This window comes from Scomber japonicus, chromosome 18 (assembly GCF_027409825.1).
Source record: "Scomber japonicus isolate fScoJap1 chromosome 18, fScoJap1.pri, whole genome shotgun sequence".
Lineage (NCBI taxonomy): Eukaryota > Metazoa > Chordata > Actinopteri > Scombriformes > Scombridae > Scomber > Scomber japonicus.
The window spans coordinates 27,935,663-27,945,770 of NC_070595.1; the positions used below are offsets into that span (position 1 = coordinate 27,935,663).

Sequence of the window (10,108 nt, forward strand, 5' to 3'; positions counted from 1 at the left end):
TGCAATGAGTGCACTGATGCGTCTGTTCAGGGACCGTCACACACTTCTTTAACTCACCATTTGTGTGTATTATGTCAGTAGCAGTGATGACAGAGATGCGCCTCTGAGCTAAAATGTTGCTCTTCATTGATACTGCCTTAGAGCTATGGGGATTGTATTTTGTTCATGTATAGGCCTACATCCTTGTCCTATTTATCACTGCATGATATTTTTATTTACATTATGTATTTCATGATATGTTGTTATGTTTAGTATTATTGCGTAAGCCTTATCTCTGTTTATTTTTACATACATCTACAAAGGAGCATCCAAAAGACCAGCAATAAATGAGTTGCTTATCAGTGAGTGTGTGTTTCATAAATTTATTGCTGTATTCATGCCATTACTGTTCTTACCGGAGAACCTTTGGAGAGTGCAGTAATGTCTCGAACAAGCAATTAAGAACTAATTCATTTATCCTTCCTGAGGTCACACATTTGGGATTCAGTAAACCAACACCTCTTTTACAAACTTCCAGGAGTGTTGAGGGAGGATCAGCTGTATCCTGATGATCCATCTGGACAGGAGTCTGGATCTGGATTTTATCATCTTCACTTAAGTCTCCTAACTGACTATAAACTGAACAGTTATCTCTGGATTTTGTTGAAGTCAGAACTTTACAGATTTGATATGCATGAGCTGTAAGATGCAGGTAAGAGCCTTTTTTCAATTTTGTAATCAAAATGAATGTAATGACTACAAATAAAACTTTAATTTGCAGGCTGGATGTAAAAATAAATAGTAAACAAACATGCTCTTATCTGATCTGACCCTGGCTGATAAACTGTGACTGAAACAATACAAACAGCATTAATCAACATGTTTGATGCAGCAGCGACACCTGCTGGACAAAACACTCACCTACAGTCAGCGCAGGAGGAAACACACAAACTCCAAGTAGTAGCACAGTGTAGAAATACTTGTTTGACAGTAGTTGATGCTGCAGCTGAGTTACAGTCCTGCAGTGTGTGACTGTGGAGGAAAGAAGGAAGCAGCCAGGAACACAAAAACAAGCCAAACTCAAGTATAAACCAGGATTGTGTTTGCATGTTTATACATATTCTCATTTTTTATCAAACTAAAATGTTAAACACTGTGTGGCTCCAGCTTCTCTGATATGATGATTTTCTGCTTTTCTCTGTTTAAATTTATTATATATTTCTGATATTTTATTAACAAAAAATTAAATGGAGAAAATAATCAGCCATGTTCAGAAAAAGGTGTCTGTAGGGCAGAAGTTTAAAAGTGAGGAACATTAATAGAAAATGAATAAAACTCTGCAGCAAAGAGAAACATGCATTATAGGAGGAGTTCACTTTTTTTCCAAGTGTCTTAAAACAACAGTCAGGATCCTAAATGAACTTTAAAGCAGTTTTTCTTGCTGTAATGATTCCTCCTGTTCATACTGACCATTACATCCTTCATCATGTTTACAGGAAGTGATGGAGGACTAAATCCACAGTCCTCCTTCTGTGGAAACATGGATTTAAAAGTTGATCTGAAGCTAATATGAAGCTTCAGCGTCCAAATGAGTCAAATCTTCATCTTCTATGTTTCAACGTTACAGTGTTTTTAGTAGCAAAGTCTTTTTGTTACTATACTTCCACCACAGCTCAACAGGAAACACTAAGAGGGAATCTGATGCTAAAAAGACTGTAAATGTGTCAAGTATCACTTGATATGACTAACTCACACTGCTGCTCCACTGTCTGAATGAAGTGCATTACAATAGGCTAAATAATGGTAATAATAATAATAATAATAGTAATAATAAAGAAGGGAAATCATTATAATAATAATACGATAATAATATTAATATGATAGTAAAATAATAATATGATAATATGAATATGAATATAAAATTATAATGATAATAACAACAATAACAGGCTAATAATAACAATACTTTTATTTACAGAAAACTTTTCAAAATCCAAGTTACAAAGTGCTTCACAAGGCAGCAAAAAAAACAAAAAAAACACATAATTCCTGTCAGTAAAGTGTAACCCCTAGTTACCAAAACACTGTTATTAGATAAATTAGATCAACAAGAACATTGATTAGAGAAAGGTGAATTTATGTGGACGTGATTTTTAAAACTTAATGAATAAATAAAACAAATATATAGTTAATGTAAAAGTGTATTAAGATAATAACCGTTAAAGCAGCTCCCTGACTATAGATACGGTGGCCGAGACCCGCCATAGCTTCAAATAAAAGTAACGCTGCAAACAAAAACAAACGCTGCTGCAAATAAAAAGAAACGCTGCTGCATATAAAAGAAACGCTGCAAATAAAAAGACACACCGCAGCAAACAAAAAAAACGCTGCAAATAAAAACAAACGCCGCTGCAAATAAAAGAAACACCGCAGCAAACAAAAAAAACACTGCAGCATATAATAAAAAAAACGATGCAAATAAAAAAAGCCACAACGGAAGTGGATTACCGGGGACTGTTTTTGCCGAAACACCGGAAGAAGAAACAACAACAACAACAGGACTACGAATTGGAAAACGAACTTGTTGTATTGTTAGCTTCGGCTAACACGGGGAGACCACTAACGAGAGTGGAAACAACTGACGGCTATATAGTTCCGGCAGCTTATTACTGTCGTTGTTGTTGTTGCTTGTACGTGTAGGTCAGGAAAAGACGTAAAAGGGACCGTATATGGTTTGTTGTTACGTGTTGGACTAAATACATGGACATATTGAGGAAAGTATTTCGATATTATGGAAACGGATTTCATATTTCACAAGAATGGATACTTGGCGAGCTGTACAGAAAGTCCTGAGTCATAAGATGATCGTTGTGGATAAAGGGAAGACTTTGAAGGTACGTAGAGATTATAGCTGTTTTTACTTTAGCTGAGTGGCTAGCCGAGCCAATCGCTAATACTATTACTGCTGTGAGCAACCATATAATTCGTGGTCTTGAATGAATCAGGGCAATCTAAGCTTTCCAACAATGTACGGCATGAGTATATATGTTTAAGGGTTGGTGTTTAAAACATTCAGAAGGACTTGTGGCTACCTCCCAACCTCCGACCCGTCCCGTGGACGGAACAGCGTGTTTTAAGTGTCTGCAGTTCCGATCCTCATCCCCATGTTGGCTGAAACAGACAAGTCACCCTCAAACATGCTGAAAACCATATTGATGTTTGGTTTGCAGTTAGTCATCCCTAATGTTTATGTGGCTTTGAGGATGTTACCTCACGTTGCCGGTGACAAACTGTGAGGACACAGCTTAAACTTCACATTAATCCAAATAATTATTGTTACCCACGCCTTAGATTATTGTTATCATGATTATTAATAATACAAACAACAACAACAACGACAGTAATAAGCTGCCGGAACTATGTAGCCGTCAGTTGTTTCCACTCTCGTTAGTGGTCTCCCCGTGTTAGCCGAAGCTAACAATACACCGGCATTCTCCAGTTCAACTTCAAACCTGGGGCTACATCGCCTGACCAAATAACACATTAAAAAGTACATGTAGCGACATTAAACACTACCATTTTCACTTACTTTCTAGTTCGTTTTCCAATTCGTAGTCCTGTTGTTGTTATTTCTTCTTCCGATGTTTCGGCAAAAACAGTCCCCGGTAATCCACTTCCGTTGTGGCTTTTTTTATTTGCATCGTTTTTTTTTATTATATGCTGCGGTGTTTTTTTTTTTGTTTGCTGCGGTGTTTCTTTTATATGCAGCAGCGTTTCTTTTTATTTGCAGCAGCGTTTGTTTTTGTTTGCAGCGTTACTTTTATTTGCAGCTATGGCGGAGGGGTATTGCACGAAACTAGAGGGGTATTGCACGAAACCAGGATAAGGGATTAAGCCGGGATATGTTAGTTATCCTGGCTGAATTCAGCCTCAAGTCGGTTGCATGAAAGCAGGTTAAATTTAACCTGGCCCAGTTACTATGGTGATTTATTCTCTGCAGCTAGCCTGCTCCAGACCAGGCTAACAACCAGGCTAAGATTATTCTCAGGGATTCATCTGGCAGTTCTGTCAATCTTGTGACAAATTAATGGGGTTTACAGCATTTCCATGGTCTTTCTAAATATGTTGATATAATAGACTATATTGTCGTTTCATTAAAGTCTGTTGACTGTTTAATTGCAACAGTCATTTTATAGTCATTCATGTGGTATCATTATGGTGTATAATGTACAGTAGATTTACTTTGTACTATTTACTAGCCGATACTCACAATGTTACTTGGCTGCTTCTGAGGCTGAGCAGCATCTGGGTCCTGTTACACATTATTTTCTATTAGCACCAAATCACTGACTTCCTCATCTGCAGAAGTGCATCCTGCAGCTGCAGATGTGCCTTCCCCCTGCCCTACACCTAATTATAATAATTGTTTGCACTTAATTATATTTCCTGAGTAGCATGCACTTTTACTTGCCACATTTAAATCAAAGTGTTTAATTTAATTTAAATCAAAACTGTTGATTAGTGGGCTTGGACAGTAACTTCTTTAGTCCTTTAATTGTAATTTTGACAGTTCTAGTGGAGCACTGTTGTATTAATTGTACTTTTTTTTTTAAGTATATTTTTTGGGCTTTTTGCCTTTGATGTACAGGTTAGTAGAGAGAGACAGGAAAACTGAGAGGGGGGAATGGCATGCAGGATAGGAGTGTTAAGTGCGGGATTTGAACCGAGGTCGCCTGCAGCAAGGACTATAGCCACAACATATGGGGCGAGTGCTCTACCCACTGAGCTATGCTCAACCGATTAATTGAATATTAATTGCACTAGTTACGCATTGAGCCGGTCCGCGATTGTCTGCCAGGCTTTCTCCCTTTCCATGATTACAGTGCTTGTGTTGCCTTTTTTTCTTATAATTTCTTTAACCTCATCATGAAACTCCATCAGGAGCTGTTGTTCAGCGGCCGTGGAGAATGACGCGTGACACCTTTCCATTTTCCAATCTGTGATTCTGTGATCGATGCCATGGGTCTATTTGAGAATGCCGTGAACACGCACTTATCCCAACTGTCTACACCTGGCTTGACATAGCCGCACCTTTTCATCCTGGCTCAGCAAACGTGCAACCGAATAAGCCAAGATGCTCCGGTCAGACTAGATCAAGCTGCGCTTGCTCAGTTATCCTGGATTTCTTTATTCTACTTTTGTGCAATACCCCTCTGGATAAGGGATTAAGCCGGGATATGTTAGTTATCCTGGCTGAATTTAGCCTCAAGTCGGTTGCATGAAAGCAGGTTAAATTTATCCTGGCCCAGTTACTATGGTGATTTATTCTCTGCAGCTAGCCTGCTCCAGACCAGGCTAACAACCAGGCTAAGATTATTCTCAGGGATTCATCTGGCAGTTCTGTCAATCATGTGACAAATTAATGGTTTTTACAGCATTTCCATGGTCTTTCTAAATATGTTGATATAATAGACTATATTGTCGTTTCATTACAGTCTGTTGACTGTTTAATTGCAACAGTCATTTTATAGTCATTCATGTGGTATCATTATTGTGTATAATTTGTGTATGATTTGTTACTTGGCTGCTTCTGAGGCTGAGCAGCATCTGGGTCCTGTTACACATGTTATTTTCTATTAGCACCAAATCACTGACTTCATATCCATTATGGGCTAAATGAGCAAGACATGTCCACAAAATTGACATGATACCTCAAGCCTGGAGTCCAGCAACACTGTCTCCTCATCTGTAGAAGTACATCCTGCAGCTGCAGATGTGCCTTCCCCCTGCCCTACACCTAATTATAATAATTGTTTGCACTTAATTATATTTCCTGAGTAGCATGCACTTTTACTTGCCACATTTAAATCAAAGTGTTTAATTTAATTTAAATCAAAACTGTTGATTAGTGGGCTTGGACAGTAACTTCTTTAGTCCTTTTAATTGCAATTTTGACAGTTCTAGTGGAGCACTGTTGTATTAATTGTACTTTTTTTTTTTAAGTATATTTTTTGGGCTTTTTGCCTTTGATGTACAGGTTAGTAGAGAGAGACAGGAAAACTGGAGATAGAGAGGGGGAAAACACGCACGAAAATCACAAAGAAAATCAGAATATACTTCATTACAAGTAAAAGCCCTGCATTTAAAACCCTTACTGAAGTAGAAGTTCAGAGGTATTAGCAGCAAAATCTAAGTATCAGAAGTTAAAGTTCTCCTATTTAGAAGTTTGCTCTGCTGATTACATCATATAAACCAGTACATTTGGTTATTAAAATTTGAATAATATTATGGAGAACAAACATGAATTGTATTAAATGTGAAGAATGTAACACTATTTTTATTTATTTTTTTAATTTTTGAATAAATATGGGTCAAACATATATCAGCTATACACAAATGTTTAAGAAGTTGAAATATTTTCCAAAGTAAAACATATTTAAGGTGTTTTTACAGGTCTCAAAGAAAAAACATGTAAGGATTAAACAGCGTGTGTGTGTGTGTGTGTGTGTGTGTGTGTGAGAGTGAGACTTCCAGTAAAGAGGAAGAATGGAGAAGCAGACAGGAAGAGAGTAAAAGAACGTTGGTACAGACTTCATTTCACAGTCAGCAGAGCAGGAGGAGGAAAACAACTCTGAGGCAGGTTAGTGTTAATATCAGGACTGTAAATAATGATTACTGTCATTATTGATCAATCTGATGATTATTTTTAAGTTGGATTGTTTAGTTGATTAAACTGTCAGAAAAATATAAAATCACACAGTTTAACTTCTTCAAAAGTAGTTTCCTGTTGTTCTATTCCTGGTTTCTGCGTCCTCACAGTGATGTAAAAACTCAGCAAACTCTTGGATAAAAACATTGTTAGTGGATTAAAATGAATAATGGATCTTTAGAGTGAACCATAAAACCAAGGTGTTGAAAAGAGGTCAGATTACTAGTAAAAATGACTTGTTTCCCTATAACAGCTCAGTCCTGTGATTTTCAGCCTGATATCTTTAAATGTGTCCACTGCTGGCCGGCAGTCAGGTCATGTTGTTAAAAAAACAAACATCTGATGACTGAAAACTTTAAACCAGATTAAAACTAAAACACAAAACTTATAGAATCTAAAAGTGTGTCATAAAACTTTGAAGCTTTGGCTTCAAACTGAATAAAAATGTTAATTAGTGAGCTTCAGCCCAACAGAAAGACACGCTGACGCAGGCGCTGTACAACTATAAATAAACTGTTATATAGAAATATTTCTTTACATTTAACATTTTCACAGTTTGAAGCTGTAGATAACACACACACACACACACACACACACACACACAGAGAGACAGAGGGAGACAGAGAGAGAGAGAGACTACAGCTCAAAACTGTTGTTTAGTGCCAAGAAGTTGTTCAGTTGTTGTAAAACTGCGTTTCATTAAAAATGGGAGGTTTGATATGAGCCTATAATGTCTCATTAGTGAAGTGTCTAGATTGTTGTTTAAGAGTGTCTCGATGACGGCAGTTTTCAGGGTCTGTGGAAAAACACCTGAGAGAAGAGATGTGTTGACAGTCTGTAGAAGATCTGAGGCTGTGTAGTTAGAAAGAGTTTAGAAAAAGCTTGCAGACAGGATATCAAGGCAGCAGCAGGAGGAGGGTCTCAGATGTTTTATAATGTCCTCCAGGTTTTTAGAATTGATTGGATAAAATGATGTCATACTAGTTGAATTGATTTGTTTAATCATCTTCTGAATTTTGTTGGTGAAAGAGGAGGAAAACTCACTGCAGACCCTGGTGGATAGAAACTCAGAGGCTACAGACTCAGGAGGGTTTGTTAGCCTGTCAACTGAAGCAAATAAGGTGTATTATTATTGTTTATGATGTCAGAAAAGAAGGACCGCCTTGCATTTCTCAGCTCTAAATTATAAATGTGAAGTCTCTCTTTGTAGATGTCACAGTGAACCTGGAGATTGTTATTTTTCTCCTTTTCTTCAGAGATATATTAGTTTATTCTGGGTGAATAAATGTTAATGTGACTTATAAAAAGGGAAGATAAAGGGCAGCAACAATGCTGAGCTTTCAGGTTTCACCAGGAGTCATTAATAACACCATCAAGCTCATCATGTTAGGAAAATAGTTAAAAACACACACAAAGAACAAACATTTACTGCATTCTGCTGTTAGAAACTGAATACAATAATCAATACAATCAGATATAATTAGGTTGTGAACCATTCATCAAATCAATAACTTACAGAAGTCAACATCAGACAACCTCATCATACCTTATCAGTTACCTGGTGTTTCTGTAGTGATGATAAAAATGTTAAAAAAAAACAACATTAATGCTTTCAGTTTTAATTCAACTGAAGCTCCCTGCGCTCTCTGGGGAAAATATTACACCAAACTCCTTTTAAGAAATATGACAAATTAACAATTCCTTACCTGTCCTCAAAAACACATACAGTAAGTCTAGAAACACAAGATAAAAGGCTTCATATATCCAAAGTCTTATTATCAATTCAGCATCAATATAATAATAAAGATAAACTGTATCTGCTGCATTATGACCGGACTTTGTTCTCCATGAGGACAACTGGTCCCAACAAGGTCAATGATTATACTAGAAATACACCAAGACACCTCGGATTCTACTTTTGTAAACATTAGAGATTAAATGCTATATTTCACACACATACACAAATACACACACACACACACAAGCACACACACACACGCACACACAGTGACTTCCTGCAAAGGTAAAGGAGGAAGTTAAAATGAAAAGTATTCAGTCAGACGCCATTTCACAGAACAGAAGGAAGAAAAACAAGTCTGAGGCATGTGAGTGTTAATTTCAGGACTGTAAATAATGATTACTGTCATTATTGATCAATCTGATGATTATTTTTAAGTTGAATTGTTTCGTTGATTAAACTGTGTCAGAAAAATATAAAATCACACAGTTTAACTTCTTCAAAAGTAGTTTCCTGTTTTTCTTTTCCTGGTTTCTGCGTCCTCACAGTGATGTAACATGACTCACTGCTGCGCTCTAAATAGAGAGAAGTCACAGTTAAGAAGCTCACCCATTCTAAGCTTATCAACCATAGCAAACAGAGTGTGAGTGTTGTTGATGTTCTTATTAATAATTTCAGAAAAGTTTTGCTGTCTAGCTTTGAGTAACTCAGTTAAAATTACAAAGACTTTGTTTGTAGAGGTCAAGGTGAATTTGGAGTTTAGTTTTTCTCCACTTACGCTCTGCTTTCCTGCATTCTGTTTTTAAAGCCTTTATCATCATAGTGTTCCTCCATGGTGGTTTCTTTCTGATCAAGGTCGTCTTAGTTTTAATAGGTGCAACAGCATCCATGACATTTGAGATTTTCCAGTTAAATTTATCCAGGAGTTCATCAACTGACTCTGCACTCACAGTTGGTGTTAGCTATAGCCTCCATACATTTTGTACTGGTATTCTTATTTATATACCTTCTCCTAACAGACACAGAGGTTAATTAAACATTTGGAATGATCTGTAAGTCAAAGAACACACAAAAATGATCAGAAAGAGCCAAGTCCTTAACATCAACAGAAGAAATATCAACACCTTTAGAGATAACCAGATCCAGAGTGTGTCCTCGAGTGTGTGTGGGCCCTTTCACATGTTGCAAGAGGCCAAAAGTGTCAAGTAGGGCAGAGGGTTCTTTGGCATTACTGTCCATATTATTGTCTACATGAATGTTAGAATCCCCTGTTATGATAAAAAAGTTGTAGTCAGTGCAGATAACTGACAGCAGTTCAGCAAACTCATCAATGATTTTTTTTGAGTATCTTGGAGGTCTATAAATGATTAAAAAGATAACTTTTGGATCACCTTTTAATAGAAAACAGAGATATTCAAAAGAGCTAAAATCACCTAATGTAATTTCCTTGCACTGAAATACAGATTTAAAGATGGCAGCAACTCCCCCGCCTTTCTTACCAGTTCGACACTTGTTCATAAAACTAAAATTTGTTGGTGCTGCCTCATTGAGAATGGCACAACAGCTACATTCAGTCAGCCATGTTTCACTTAGAAGTAAAAAATCTAGATCATAGGTCATAATGACGTCATTAACTAGCAGTGATTTGTTGGCTAGTGATCTGATATTAAGTAGAACTAACC

The 10,108-nt window shown here is 36.9% G+C and overlaps 1 protein-coding gene across 1 annotated transcript in view; it reads left to right on the forward strand.

The window, feature by feature from the left end:
* The first annotated feature begins 8,760 nt into the window (after positions 1-8,760).
* The window catches only part of LOC128379341 (NACHT, LRR and PYD domains-containing protein 12-like), a 51,440-nt gene continuing 50,092 nt past the window's right edge, over positions 8,761-10,108 (forward strand). The window contains exon 1 of the mRNA XM_053338958.1: positions 8,761-8,793. The gene's annotated coding sequence lies outside the window, so the exon portion shown is untranslated. The remainder of the gene's footprint in view (positions 8,794-10,108) is intronic.